The sequence below is a fragment of the Schistocerca piceifrons genome, chromosome X (genome assembly GCF_021461385.2).
Source record: "Schistocerca piceifrons isolate TAMUIC-IGC-003096 chromosome X, iqSchPice1.1, whole genome shotgun sequence".
Lineage (NCBI taxonomy): Eukaryota > Metazoa > Arthropoda > Insecta > Orthoptera > Acrididae > Schistocerca > Schistocerca piceifrons.
Genome location: NC_060149.1, coordinates 972,643,730 through 972,657,832, shown reverse-complemented (window position 1 = coordinate 972,657,832; position 14,103 = coordinate 972,643,730). Strand labels below are relative to the sequence as shown.

The 14,103-nt window shown below is 41.9% G+C and overlaps 1 pseudogene; it reads right to left on the bottom strand.

The window, feature by feature from the left end:
* LOC124722827 overlaps positions 1–12,765 on the bottom strand; it is a 57,872-nt pseudogene extending 45,107 nt beyond the window's left edge.
* Positions 12,766–14,103: the final 1,338 nt, after the last annotated feature.

Below are 14,103 nucleotides of genomic sequence, written 5' to 3'. Positions count from 1 at the left end.
AGTCACAATAGGCAGCCCACTCTGACCAGAGATTGTGAATATGTTTACGGTGCACTTCGAGGAAGAGGCCCTGATGTCATCCAAATGGAAATCCATCTTCTTCTTCTTCTTCTTCTTCTTCTGTTATGTGGATAACACACTTGTCATCTGGCCTCATGGAAGAGACAAACTTCTTGACTTCTTTGTACATCTGAACTCCACACGCCACAAAATCAAATTCACTATGGAGACCAAAGAAGAAGGAAGACTACCATTCCTGCACATCATAGTCAGGAGAATAACGGACAGCACCCTGTGCCACAGCGTGTATCTGACTCTATAAAACACATAAACTCAGTTCTCCCTATGGCACTGTGAATAATTTCAATAACAAAAAGTGAGATGAATGTTGCAGCGTACATTTAATTTCCACTTTGGCTTTGCATTCAAGATTAGTCTTACCTGAGAGTGCAACATTACATCTTTGGTTAATTTAATTATATGTTCATTAGATTTTGGTTATAAGGCACGTTTTGCTGCCTAATGTTTCATCTCCAAATACTGGAAACAATCCATACAGGAAGAGGAGTATGTAAGACATTGGTGGACCAGGTTGGAAGAATCTGTGAATTTCAATACTCTGTAGAAGAGCTCAATCATTTGAAATTAACTTTCAGACCTTGTGGCTATTCTAACAGATATACATAAGGCACTACATTCTAAAATATTTGCATCTTTCACTGAAAAACAAGCAACTAGAGGAAAAGTTCTCTTGCCATTTGTAAAAACAGTCGCAGATCGCGACCTCCGAGTGCTATGAAGAGAAGGTATTGACGCAGTGCTTAAACCAAACTGAAGACCACAACAGCAGCCATACTCAAGTAAATTGCTATGTAGTAGTTTCAGTGAATTTGACAATGATGTGGCTGCTTTCATGGTGGCCCAGTCATATTGTGGGGTAGGGAATGCCAGTGACAGGGCTGGAATTGTAGGTGACAGATGGATTTTTGGCAAAGCCTTGTATCAATACCTCCTTAATTATTGAGCTGAAAAACTGTAAAAAACATTCATACAGCAAAATCACACAAAAAAATTTCCTATTTCTGCAGGTATTGTGCCTTCTGTTTCTTTTTCATTACAAAAACATATTGATTCAAGTTTATAAAGTCACAACTATGTCACTGTGATTTGTGTAACACACATTCTGGAACATGTTCCAGGAATGTCATGAAACAGACAGCTTTAAATACTTACTCTAGCTCATCTTTCAAGACTTGCATGCCAATAACAACACCATCTATCCAATCTGTTTTTATTTCACTTTCATGTAAAGATTTCTCCACAAAGGATATCATCTGCCATGTAGGCAGTGCAAGAGGAAATTCCACACTCACATTTGGGTAATCAAGTGGATTCTGTGTCTTGTCAGAACCAAGTACAATCAACCCAATTTCATCTTTACCACTGGTAAATATCTGGAAACATATTAAATAGTAAAAATAAGTTTTGTTTATAACAAGTTGTATACCAATAAAAACATCACACACAGATACTCTTTATAAAATTATTTAATTGGATAAATAAAAAATCTACTCACCAAACAGTGGCAGAACACACACATAAAAGACTGTTGTGATAGGCAAGCGTTTGGAGCCAGTGACTCCTTCTTCAGGCTGAAGGGTTGCAGGGGAAGCAAGAAGGGTGAAGGAAAAGGACTGGAGAGGTCTAAGAAAAGGGGTAGATTTCGAGAAAGTTACACACAACCGTGGGTCATGGGTGACTTACAGTACAGGATGATAAGGAAAGACTAATTGTTGGGTACTGCATCGGGCAAGATTCGGAAACCTGAGAGCTTAAAGGTGGAAGACAGGGTAATATGCAAGACAGAGATTACTACTAAAACTGTACATGAGTTAATAAGAGTGAGAAGCTAAGTTTATTGTATGCAACAGCTGTGGGAGGGGGCAGTGAAAATAGACGGGAAAGACAATGAAAGATGTAGAAAGCTAAAACGAAGTGAAGCAAAGAGTAATTACAGTGAAGAAAAGCTGAGACAGGAGAAATTAACGTAAATTAAGGCAAGGTGGGTGGTGAGAACCAAGGACACGTTGTAGTGCTAGTTCCCACCTGCGGAGTTCTGAGAAACTGGTGTCTGGCGGAAGAATCCAGGTGGCATGTGTGGTGAAACAAGTGCCGAGGTCACGTATGCCATGTTGTAGAGCATGCTCTGCAACAGGATATTGCGAGTTTCCAGTATATACACTATGCCTATGCCCATTTATCCTAACTGATAATTTGGTGGTAGTCATGCAGATGTAGAAAGCTGAACAGTGTTTACATAATAGCTGGTATATGGCATGTGTCGTTTCTATTTTTTGCCTGATCCGCAGTTCTGGGTGACTTTCCCAAAATCTACACTTTTTCCTGGAACTCTCCAGGCCTTTTCCTTTACCCTTCTTCCTTCCCCTTCAACGCTTCTGTCTGGAGGAGCCACAGGCTCCGAAAGCTTGCCAATCACAACAGTCTTTTATGTGTATGTTCTGCTGCCGCTTGGTGAGTAGATTTTTTATCGATTCAATTACATAATTTTATCAATAATTTATTGTTTATGTTGTTATAGTTACTCTTTATAACCTACTTAAAATACATCACGTACCCTCCTCTCCACAATTCTTCGAACACATAGTTTTGCCTTTTGTAAAAAATCACTGCGTTTCTGTATAACATACTTGGAGTCAAAGTGTCCAACATCTATTACAATTATAAACAGAAGAAAGAAAGCCATTGTATTTATTGGCAGTATTACGCAATCAAATATTTTGAAAGAGTTCCAGTGGTATAAATTTACAGTATCTTACAAATAAATATATACGTTTATTCTCTAAATCAATTCTTAGCAATATCATAATAGTATAAATTGCAGAATCAATATAGCCAATTTTAATGTAATGACTGCAATACAAATACAAAATAACAGCGGTAAGTTATAACAAATGAGAGAGAGAGAGAGAGAGAGAGAGAGAGAGAGAGAGAGAGAGAGAGAGAGGCATTTAGACAATGTTTCATTACAGTGTGAAACTTATTAGAATTAAAATGAAGCCATAGTGAATTATTACATTCCAAAAATAATAATTATTCTGTTCTTTCACCCCAAAATAATACTTTCATTAGGTAATATATACTTTTAATTTCAGAAATTTTTACAACAGCTCTGGACTTCACTGCCTCGATGAATTTATTACATGTGTCAATGAATGAGGGTTGATAACACTGCTTTAGTCATTCAATTGTTCGTCATGTGATATTCGCAATGTTCTTAATAACTTCTTATGTAAAGTTCCATCACAAAAAGATAAACTACGTAAGTTTTAAAAGTCACGAATCTTTAAACAACAACTTGAAAATGGGTATATCAGTATTTTGTATACATTCTAGCATTGCTAGATTTACTTTTAAATTTTAAAGTATATGAGCAGATTGAGCGACTTTCCATCCAGAAAATTTGCTGTTGGCAAGGCCTCACTACAAAGAAAAATGGTCTTTCCGGAGTCAAATGCAAAAAAAATTCATTAATTGTAAGTGATACAAACAGGTATTAAGCAACGGGCATATATATCGTTCTGCTTGACGAGAAAAAAAGTAGGTAGATGAAAGAGTAAATTGGGTGCAAGGATTGAACATAAACTCACCCAAATTGCAAAGGTTTAAAAAAAAAAAAAAAAAAAAAAAAAAAAAAAAAAAAAAAAAACAACAACAAGAGGGTCACTGCTCAAGAATTGAGAACTGCCCCCCCCCCCCCCTTCTTTTACAGGCTTGCTTTCACTTTTCAGATGAGACCATGTCCCGCATATGTGAAGAAAATAGCCAATATGTAAAGAGAATTACAGATAAAGAGTTTTCTAGAATGAGATTTTCGCTCTGCAGCATAGTGTGCACTGATATGAAACTTCCTGGCAGATTAAAACTGTGTGCTGGACCAAGACTCAAACTTGGTGATCGTAACCCCAGACCTGTGTTGCCGTTTTGGGAGGTAGATCTCGTATCTGGAAAGAGGAGATGACAGTTAGGGTACAATGGGCGAGCAGCTGCCATCAATTTTTGATGGTGCAGAACCCACAATAGTGGAACTGCTGCCTAGTCCAGAGGCACCTGTTACCAGTCTTACCCCACAATAGTGTATCGAATCCAGACGTAATGTCGAAGCTGATAAAAAGTCATATGAGAGATTCCTGTAATCTAGGTGTGACTGCACCAATGCTGCATACAGCCGTATCAAAGTAGAGTGGACCACACCGCGGTCGGTGTCGCTGAGGCATAGAAGAGCATTCAGGTGCGACCTACATGTCTGCTTCAGTTGACAAAGACGGGGAAGCCATGTCAACTAGGCATCAAAGACCGGTCCTAAAAAACACAACGACAGAAATGCATAACGTAGGTCATGGCAGCCAAAAAATGGATGCTATGAGTGAAAGCCCAGGATTGTGCTTGGTGTATTGCTCCCTGCATTCTGCCTCCAGCAATAGCCATCGCGGACGAACAAAAAAGATGGGGACACCATATGTCATGCAGCTGCCGCCAGATCATTGATAGCCAAAAAAAGGAGAGCGACACTCAAAACAGAACCTTGTGCAAGCCCCTTCTCCTGCAGGGGGGGGATGCTACAGGAGGCACCAACCTGTACCCAAAAAGTGTGACATGGAAGAAAGTTCTGGATAAAAATCAGGAGTGGGCCATGGAGGCCCCACTCCTTTAAGGTGACAAGGATGTTATGGCACCATGTGGTATCATAAGATATATACGCAGATCAATGAAAACTGCAACAAGGAACTGATGTTGAGCAAAAGCTGTTCAGATAGCACACTTCAAGTGGACTAAATTATCTTCAGTAGAGCGCCCTTGGCGAAAAGCACCCTGGATCGAAGCCAAAGATCCGGGGATTCAAGGACACAATACAGCCGTCGACTAACCATATGTTCAAGTAACTTGCAGGACACTGAGTAAACAATCTGGACGACAGCTGTCCATTTGAAGAGGCAATTTATCTGATTTCAAAATTGGAATAACGGCATTTTCTCGCTACTGGGAAGAGACTTCTGCATTGCACCAGGGATGGTTAAAGAAAGGCCAGGTACACTGCTGGAAAAATTTGCAACACCAAAAAATAATTAATGTAGAGTAATGAAATACCAGGAATATATTTGTTGAGACAACGTATGTAAAGTGATTAATGTTGCAGGATCAGAGATCAATGTTGTCTTGTGACAGCCAGAGCGAGAGCACCAGCAGCAGCGAGTACTGTGTGTATAAAGCATTTATTTTGCATTTTGTTTACGACCTTCCACTAAGGAAGGGATTCTATTTGTGTTTATCTGCTCTGCATAGTAACTAACAGTTCTTGATAAAACTTTACGTAGTTTTCGTGTTAGATTTCTTAGTGTTTTCTTGATCGTTTAGAACAGAAAGCGCCCTAAAACCGTCTTTTGTTTGTTTCGCGGCCGTTAGCCACTAGTCACTTGAATCAGCAGTTGTCTTGTGACTGCCAGAGCGAGAGCACCAGCAGCAGCGAGTACTGTTTGTATAAAGTGTTTTTGTACTTATTTGCTGCACTTAGCTTTTAAATAGTTTTTCTGGGAAAACCTAGCGTAGTTTTCGCGTCTCGTATTTCAGTGAGTGTTTCTTGATTATCAGAGTAGCTCATCAGAAGATTATCTTGGGAATTTGTCACCGTATAGAGTAGGGTAAACATAGTCATGTGTAGGGACTGTGGTTGTTGTGAGCAGACGCAAGGAGAATTGGCCACTCTTCGGGGGCAGGTGGAGGCTTTGTCTGTTAGGTTCATCGAGCTCGAGGCGCAGGCGACGGCTCGTAGTGGCGTTGGGGCAACTGTGGTGAGACCTATGCCTACTTCGGTGGCCTTGGAATCACGTGGAACCCCTGATGTCGCTGCGTCTTCCGGCAGTGAGCATCTTACCGGTCAGCCATCACTCCAGGGTGAATGGCGGACAGTGGTGGGCTCGCGCGTGCCTGGCCGAAAGGCGAAGGTGGGATCTGGCCGCGTGGCAGCTGCCTTACCCCTTTCCAACAGGTACGGGGTGCTTCCTAGTGGTGATGACATCGTTTCCGAGCCACCACAGGATGCCTCGCCTGTTGGGCCAGTGGCCGATTCTCCGGCAAGGTCCCGACAGGCACAGAGGGCGGGCCTATTAGTTATAGGGAGCTCCAACGTTAGGCGGGTTTTGGAGCCCCTCAGGAAAATAGCGGGTAGGTCGGGGAAGAATGCCAGTGTGCACTCGGTGAGCTTGCCGGGGGGTCTCGTCCGTAATGTGGAGGAGGCCCTTCCGGCAGCTATTGAACGCACTGGGTGTGACCGGCTGCAGATAGTAGCACATGTCGGAACGAATGACGCCTGCCGCTTGGGTTCTGAGGCCATCCTTGGTTCCTTCCGGCGGCTGGGTGATTTGGTGAAGACAACCAGCATCGCACGCAGAGTGCAAGCTGAGCTTAATATCTGCAGCATAGTGCCCAGAGTCGATCGCGGTCCTCTGATTTGGAGCCGTGTGGAGGGTCTAAACCAGAGGCTCAGACGACTCTGCAACTATAATGGTTGCAAATTCATCGACCTCCGTTATTGGGTGGAGAACTGTAGGGCCCCCCTAGACAGGTCAGGCGTGCACTACACACCGGAAGCTGCTACTAGGGTAGCAGAGTACGTGTGGCGTGCACACGGGGGTTTTTTAGGTTAGAGGGACCCCCCCTTGGGCGAAACGATAAAATACCTGACGGCTTACCAGAGAGGATATTATCATCGTTGATAAAGAACGTCTGTCCTCAGAGACCAAAAACAGGAAAAGTTAACGTAATATTGGTAAACTGCAGGAGTATCCAAGGCAAGGTTCCTGAATTAGTATCTCTTATTGAAGGAAATAGTGCGCGTATAGTATTAGGAACGGAAAGTTGGTTAAAACCGGAAGTGAACAGTAACGAAATCCTAGACACAGAATGGAATATATACCGCAAGGATAGGATAAACGCCAATGGTGGAGGAGTATTTACAGCAGTAAAGAATTCAATAATATCCAGTGAAGTTATTAGCGAATGCGAATGTGAAATAATCTGGGTTAAGCTAAGTATCAAAGGTGGGTCAGATATGATAGTCGGATGCTTCTATAGACCACCTGCATCAGCAACCGTAGTAGTTGAGCGCCTCAGAGAGAACCTGCAGAACGTCGTGAAGAAGTTTCGTGATCATACTATTGTAATAGGGGGAGACTTCAATCTACCAGGTATAGAATGGGATAGTCACACAATCAGAACTGGAGCCAGGGACAGAGACTCTTGTGACATTATCCTGACTGCCTTGTCCGAGAATTACTTCGAGCAGATAGTTAGAGAACCAACTCGTGAAGCTAACGTTTTAGACCTCATAGCAACAAATAGACCAGAACTTTTCGACCCCGTGAATGTAGAAGAGGGTATCAGTGATCATAAGTCAGTGGTTGCATCAATGACTACAAGTGTAATAAGAAATGCCAAGAAAGGAAGGAAAATATATTTGCTTAACAAGAGTGATAGGGCACAAATCGCAGAATATCTGAGTGACCACCATCAAACGTTCATTTCTGAGGAAGAGGATGTGGAACAAAAATGGAAAAAATTCAGAAACATCGTCCAGTACGCCTTAGATAAGTTCGTACCGACTAAGGTCCAAAGCGAGGGGAAAGATCCACCGTGGTATAACAATCATGTACGAAAGGTACTACGGAAACAAAGAAAGCTTCATCATAGGTTTAAGAGTAGTCGAATCATAGCTGATAAGGAAAAGCTGAACGAAGCGAAAAAGAGCGTAAAGAGAGCAATGAGAGAAGCATTCAACGAATTCGAACATAAAACATTGGCAAACAATCTAAACAAGAACCCTAAAAAGTTTTGGTCATATGTAAAATCGGTAAGCGGATCTAAATCCCCTATTCAGTCACTCGTTGACCACGATGGCACCGAAACAGAGGACGACCGAAGAAAGGCAGAAATACTGAATTCAGTGTTCCGAAACTGTTTCACTGCGGAAAATCGTAACACGGTCCCTGACTTCAGCCGTCGCACGGACGCCAAAATGGAAAATATTGAAATAAACGATATCGGAATTGAAAAACAACTGCTATCACTTAGTAGCGGAAAAGCATCTGGACCAGACGAGATACCCTTAAGATTCTACAGTGATTATGCTAAAGAACTTGCCCCCTTTCTATCAGCAATTTATCGTAGATCGCTGGAAGAACGTAAAGTACCGAGCGACTGGAAGAAAGCGCAGGTCGTTCCCATTTTCAAGAAGGGTCATAAATCAGATGCGAATAATTATAGGCCTATTTCGCTTACGTCAATCTGTTGTAGAATAATGGAACATGTTTTGTGTTCTCGTATTATGACGTTCTTAGATAATACAAATCTCCTTCATCATAACCAACATGGATTCCGCAAACAGAGATCATGTGAAACTCAGCTCGCCCTATTTGCCCAAGAAATTCACAGTGCCGTAGACACTGGCGAGCAGATTGATGCCGTATTTCTGGACTTCAGGAAGGCATTTGATACGGTTCCGCACTTACGTTTAGTGAAAAAAATACGAGCTTACGGAATATCGGACCAGGTTTGTGATTGGATTCAGGATTTCCTAGAAGAAAGAACACAACATGTCATTCTTAACGGTTCAAAATCTGCAGATGTAGAGGTAATTTCGGGAGTACCGCAAGGAAGCGTGATAGGACCTTTATTGTTTACAATATACATAAATGACTTAGTTGACAACATCGGTAGCTCCGTGAGGCTATTTGCAGATGACACGGTTGTCTACAAGAAAGTAGCATCATCAGAAGACTCGTACGTACTCCAGTAAGACCTGCAGAGGATTAATGCATGGTGCGACAGCTGGCAGCTTTCCCTAAACGTAGATAAATGTAATATAATGCGCATACATAGGGGCAGAAATCCATTCCAGTACGATTATGCCATAGGTGGTAAATCATTGGAAGCGGTAACGACCGTAAAATACTTAGGAGTTACTATCCGGAGCGATCTGAAGTGGAATGATCACATAAAACAAATAGTGGGAAAAGCAGGCGCCAGGTTGAGATTCATAGGAAGAATTCTAAGAAAATGTGACTCATCGATGAAAGAAGTAGCTTACAAAACGCTTGTTCGTCCGATTCTTGAGTATTGCTCATCAGTATGGGACCCTTACCAGGTTGGATTAATAGAAGAGATAGACATGATCCAGCGAAAAGCAGCGCGATTCGTCATGGGGACATTTAGTCAGCGCGAGAGCGTTACGGAGATGCTGAACAAGCTCCAGTGGCGGACACTTCAAGAAAGGCGTTACGCAATACGGAGAGGTTTATTATCGAAATTACGAGAGAGCACATTCCGGGAAGAGATGGGCAACATATTACTACCGCCCACATATATCTCGCATAATGATCACAACGAAAAGATCCGAGAAATTAGAGCAAATACGGAGACTTACAAGCAGTCGTTCTTCCCACGCACAATTCGTGAATGGAACAGGGAAGGGGGGATCAGATAGTGGTACAATAAGTACCCTCCGCCACACACCGTAAGGTGGCTCGCGGAGTATAGATGTAGATGTAGAATGTGAGTGTGAGATAAGCCACTGCAAATGTAAATGTTAATGCTGGTACGCTGTTGTACACGTGTCATGTGTCAGTTTGTGGGATGGAGTTCCATGCCTGTTGCACTTGGTTGGCCAATATAAGGACAGTTAATGATGTTTGTGGATGGGTTGAAGCTGTCATCAGATGATGTCCAATATGTGCTCGATTGGAGGTAGAGCTGGTTATCGAGCAAGCCAAGGCAATATGTTGACACAGTATAGCATGTTGGCTTACAACAGCAGTATGTGAGCAAGTGTTATCCTGTAGGAAAACACCTCCTGGAATGCTGTTTGTGAATGGCAGCACAACAGGTCAAATAACCAGACGGACATACAAATTTGCAGTCAGCGTTCGTGGGATTCAGACAGACAGTTTTGTCAGTGGAAAAGCGAAAGCCATTGTCGATGCTCCAGGAGTAAAGACAATCAAGACATTGCTGAAGATGCCACTAAGTGAGACAGGTTCATAGAGAACTGCAATAGAAGGCAATATCGTCAAAAAGAAGGGAGCCGGAGATGCCCAGTGGGATACAGGCCATTATAGGGTTAATGGCGATAGCAATGAGAATGACACTCAGAATGGAACCCTGAGACACACCATTTTCCTGGATAAAGGTGTCCGACAAGGCAGACCCTTCATGCACCTCGAAAACTCGGTCTTTTAAAAATGTCTGAAGGAAACAGGGTAGGTGGCCACGGAAGCCCCACATGTGAAGAGTATGGAGGGTACTAGCTCTCTAGCAGGTGTCATAGGCCTTCTCCAAATCGAAAAACACGCCGACAGTCTGGGATTTCTGCAGAAAACCATTCTTGACATGGGTGGGCAAAATAATGAGACGGTCAACTGCAGAATGCCGTGTTGAAAGCCACACTGTGCATCCATCAAAAATTGTGAGACTCGAGCCACCATATCATCCGGGCATGAATCATATGTCCCATCACCTTGCGAACACACTGGTAAGAGAGATGGAGTGGTAGCTAGAAGGAAGAGAGAGAGAGAGAGAGAGAGTGTGTGTGTGTGTGTGTGTGTGTGTGTGTGTGTGTGCGTGTGTGTGTGTGTGTTTTTGTGTGTGTGTGTGTGTGTGTGTGTGGGTGTCAGAGAGAGAGAGAGAGAGAGAGAGAGAGAGAGAGAGAGAGAGAGCTAATTTCGGCAAGAGCTGGATTTCCATCAATAAACTGAGTTGAAGTCTGCTGTTGTGGTCTTCATCCAACTACTGCTTTGGTGCATCTCACCAGCCTATTCCAGCCTTTGTAAGCCTCTTCATCTCTGCATAGTATTTCAACCTAAATCCACTTAGAATGGTGAACCACCATTCAGAGAATAACTTTTTAACAACACAGTTTGACTTCTGTAAAGCTCTACCTCCAATCGAGCACATATTGGACATCATCTGATGACAGCTTCAACCCATCCACAAACATCATTAACTGTCCTTATATTGGCCAACCAAGTGCAACAGGAACTCCATCCCACAAACTGACACATGACACATGTACAACAGCGTACCAGCATTTACATTTACATTTGCAGTGGCTTATCTCATACTCACATTGATCTCTGATCCTGCAACATTAATCACTTTACATACGTTGTCTCAACAAATATATTCCTGGTATTTCATTACTCTACATTAATTATTTTTTGGTGTTGCAAATTTTTCCAGCAGTGTACCTGGCCTTTCTTTAACCATCCCGTGTGCAATGCAGAATTCTCTTCCCAGTAGCGAGAAAATGCCGTTATTCCAATTTTGAAATCAGATAAATTGCCTCTTCAAACGGACAGCTGTCGTCCAGATTGTTTACTCAGTGTCCTGCAAGTTACTTGAACATATGGTTAGTCGAAGGCTGTATTGTGTCCTTGAATCCCCGGATCTTTGGCTCCGATCCAGGGTGCTTTTCGCCAAGGGCGCTCTACTGAAGATAATTTAGTCCACTTGAAGTGTGCTATCTGAACAGCTTTTGCTCAACATCAGTTCCTTGTTGCAGTTTTCATTGATCTGCGTATATATCTTATGATACCACATGGTGCCATAACGTCCTTGCCACCTTAAAGGAGTGGGGCCTCCATGGCCCACTCCTGATTTTTATCCAGAACTTTCTTCCATGTCACACTTTTTGGGTACAGGTTGGTGCCTCCTGTAGCATCCCCCCCCTGCAGGAGAAGGGGCTTGCACAAGGTTCTGTTTTGAGTGTCGCTCTCCTTTTTGTGGCTATCAATGATCTGGCGGCAGCTGCATGACATATGGTGTCCCCATCTTTTTTGTTCGTCCGCGACGGCTATTGCTGGAGGCAGAATGCAGGGAGCAATACACCAAGCACAATCCTGGGCTTTCACTCATAGCATCCATTTTTTTAATGCCATGACGTACGTTATGCATTTCTGTCATTGTGTTTTTTAGGACCGGTCTTTGATGCCTAGTTGACATGGCTTCCCCGTCTTTGTCAACTAAAGCAGACATGTAGGTCGCACCTGAATGCTCTTCTATGCCTCAGCGACACCGACCGCGGTGTGGTCCACTCTACTTTGATACGGCTGTATGCAGCATTGGTGCAGTCACACCTAGATTACAGGAATCTCTCATATGACTTTTTATCAGCTTCGACATTACGTCTGGATTCGATACACTATTGTGGGGTAAGACTGGTAACAGGTGCCTCTGGACTAGGCAGCAGTTCCACTATTGTGGGTTCTGCACCATCAAAAATTGATGGCAGCTGCTCGCCCATTGTACCCTAACTGTCATCTCCTCTTTCCAGATACGAGATCTACCTCCCAAAACGGCAACACAGGTCTGGGGTTACGATCACCAAGTTTGAGTCTTGGTCCAGCACACAGTTTTAATCTGCCAGGAAGTTTCATATCAGTGCACACTACGCTGCAGAGTGAAAATCTCATTCTAGAAAACTTTTTATCTGTAATTCTCTTTACATATTGGCTATTTTCTTCACATATGGGGGACATGATCTCATCTGAAAAGTGAACACCCAATTTACTCTTTCATCTACCTACTTTTTTTCTCGTCAAGCAGAACGATATTTATGCCCGTTGCTTAATACCTGTTTGTATCACTTACAATGCTGGTATTTATGTATTTTTTAGCATTTGACTCCGGAAAGACCATTTTTCTTTGTAGTGAGGTCTTGCCAACAGCAAATTTTCTGGATGGAAAGTCGCTCAATCTGCTCATATACTTTAAAATTTAAAAGTAAATCTAGCAATGCTAGAATCTACAAAATACTGATATACCCATTTTCAAGTTTTTGTTTAAAGATTCGTGAGTTTTAAAACTTACGTAGATTATCTTTTTGATGATAGAACTTCACATAAGAAGTTATTAAGAACATTGCGAATATCACATGACGAACAATTGAATGACTGAAGCAGTGTTATCAACCCTCATTCATTGACACATGTAATAATTTCGTCGAAGCAGTGAAGTTCAGAGCTGTTGTAAAAATTTCTGAAATTAAAAGTATATATTACCTAATGAAAGTATTATTTTGGGGTGAAAGAACAGAATAATTATTATTTTTGGAATGTAATAATTCACTATGGCTTCATTTTAATTCTAATAAGTTTCACACTGTAATGAAACATTGTCTAAATGCCTCTCTCTCTCTCTCTCTCTCTCTCTCTCTGTCTCTCTCTCTCTCTCATTTGTTATAACTTACCGCTGTTATTTTGTATTTGTATTGCAGTCATTACATTAAAATTGGCTATATTGATTCTGCAATTTATACTATTATGTTATTGCTAAGAACTGATTTAAAGAATAAACGTATATATTTATTTGTAAGATATTGTAAATTTATACCACTGGAACTCTTTCAAAATGTTTGATTGCGTAATACTGCCAATAAATACAATGACTTTCTTTCTTCTGTTTATAATTGTAATAGATGTTGGACACTTTGACTCCAAGTATGTTATACAGAAACGCAGTGATTTTTTACAAAAGGCAAAACTATGTGTTCGAAGAATTGTGGAGAGGAGGGTACGTGATGTATTTTAAGTAGGTTATAAAGAGTAACTATAACTACATAAACAATAAATTATTGATAAAATTATTTAATTGAATAGATAAAAAATCTACTCACCAAGCGGCAGCAGAACATACACATAAAAGACTGTTGTGATTGGCAAGCTTTCGGAGCCTGTGGCTCCTCCAGACAGAAGCGTTGAAGGGGAAGGAAGAAGGGTAAAGGAAAAGGCCTGGAGAGTTCCAGGAAAAGGTGTAGATTTTGGGAAAGTCACCCAGAACTGCGGATCAGGCGAAAAATAGAAACGACACATGTCATATACCAGCTATTATGTAAACACTGTTCAGCTTTCTACATCTGCATGACTACCACCAAATTATCAGTTAGGATAAATGGGCACAGGCATAGTGTATATACTGGAGACGCGCAATATCCTGTTGCAGAGCATGCTCTACAACATGGCATACGTAACCTCGGCA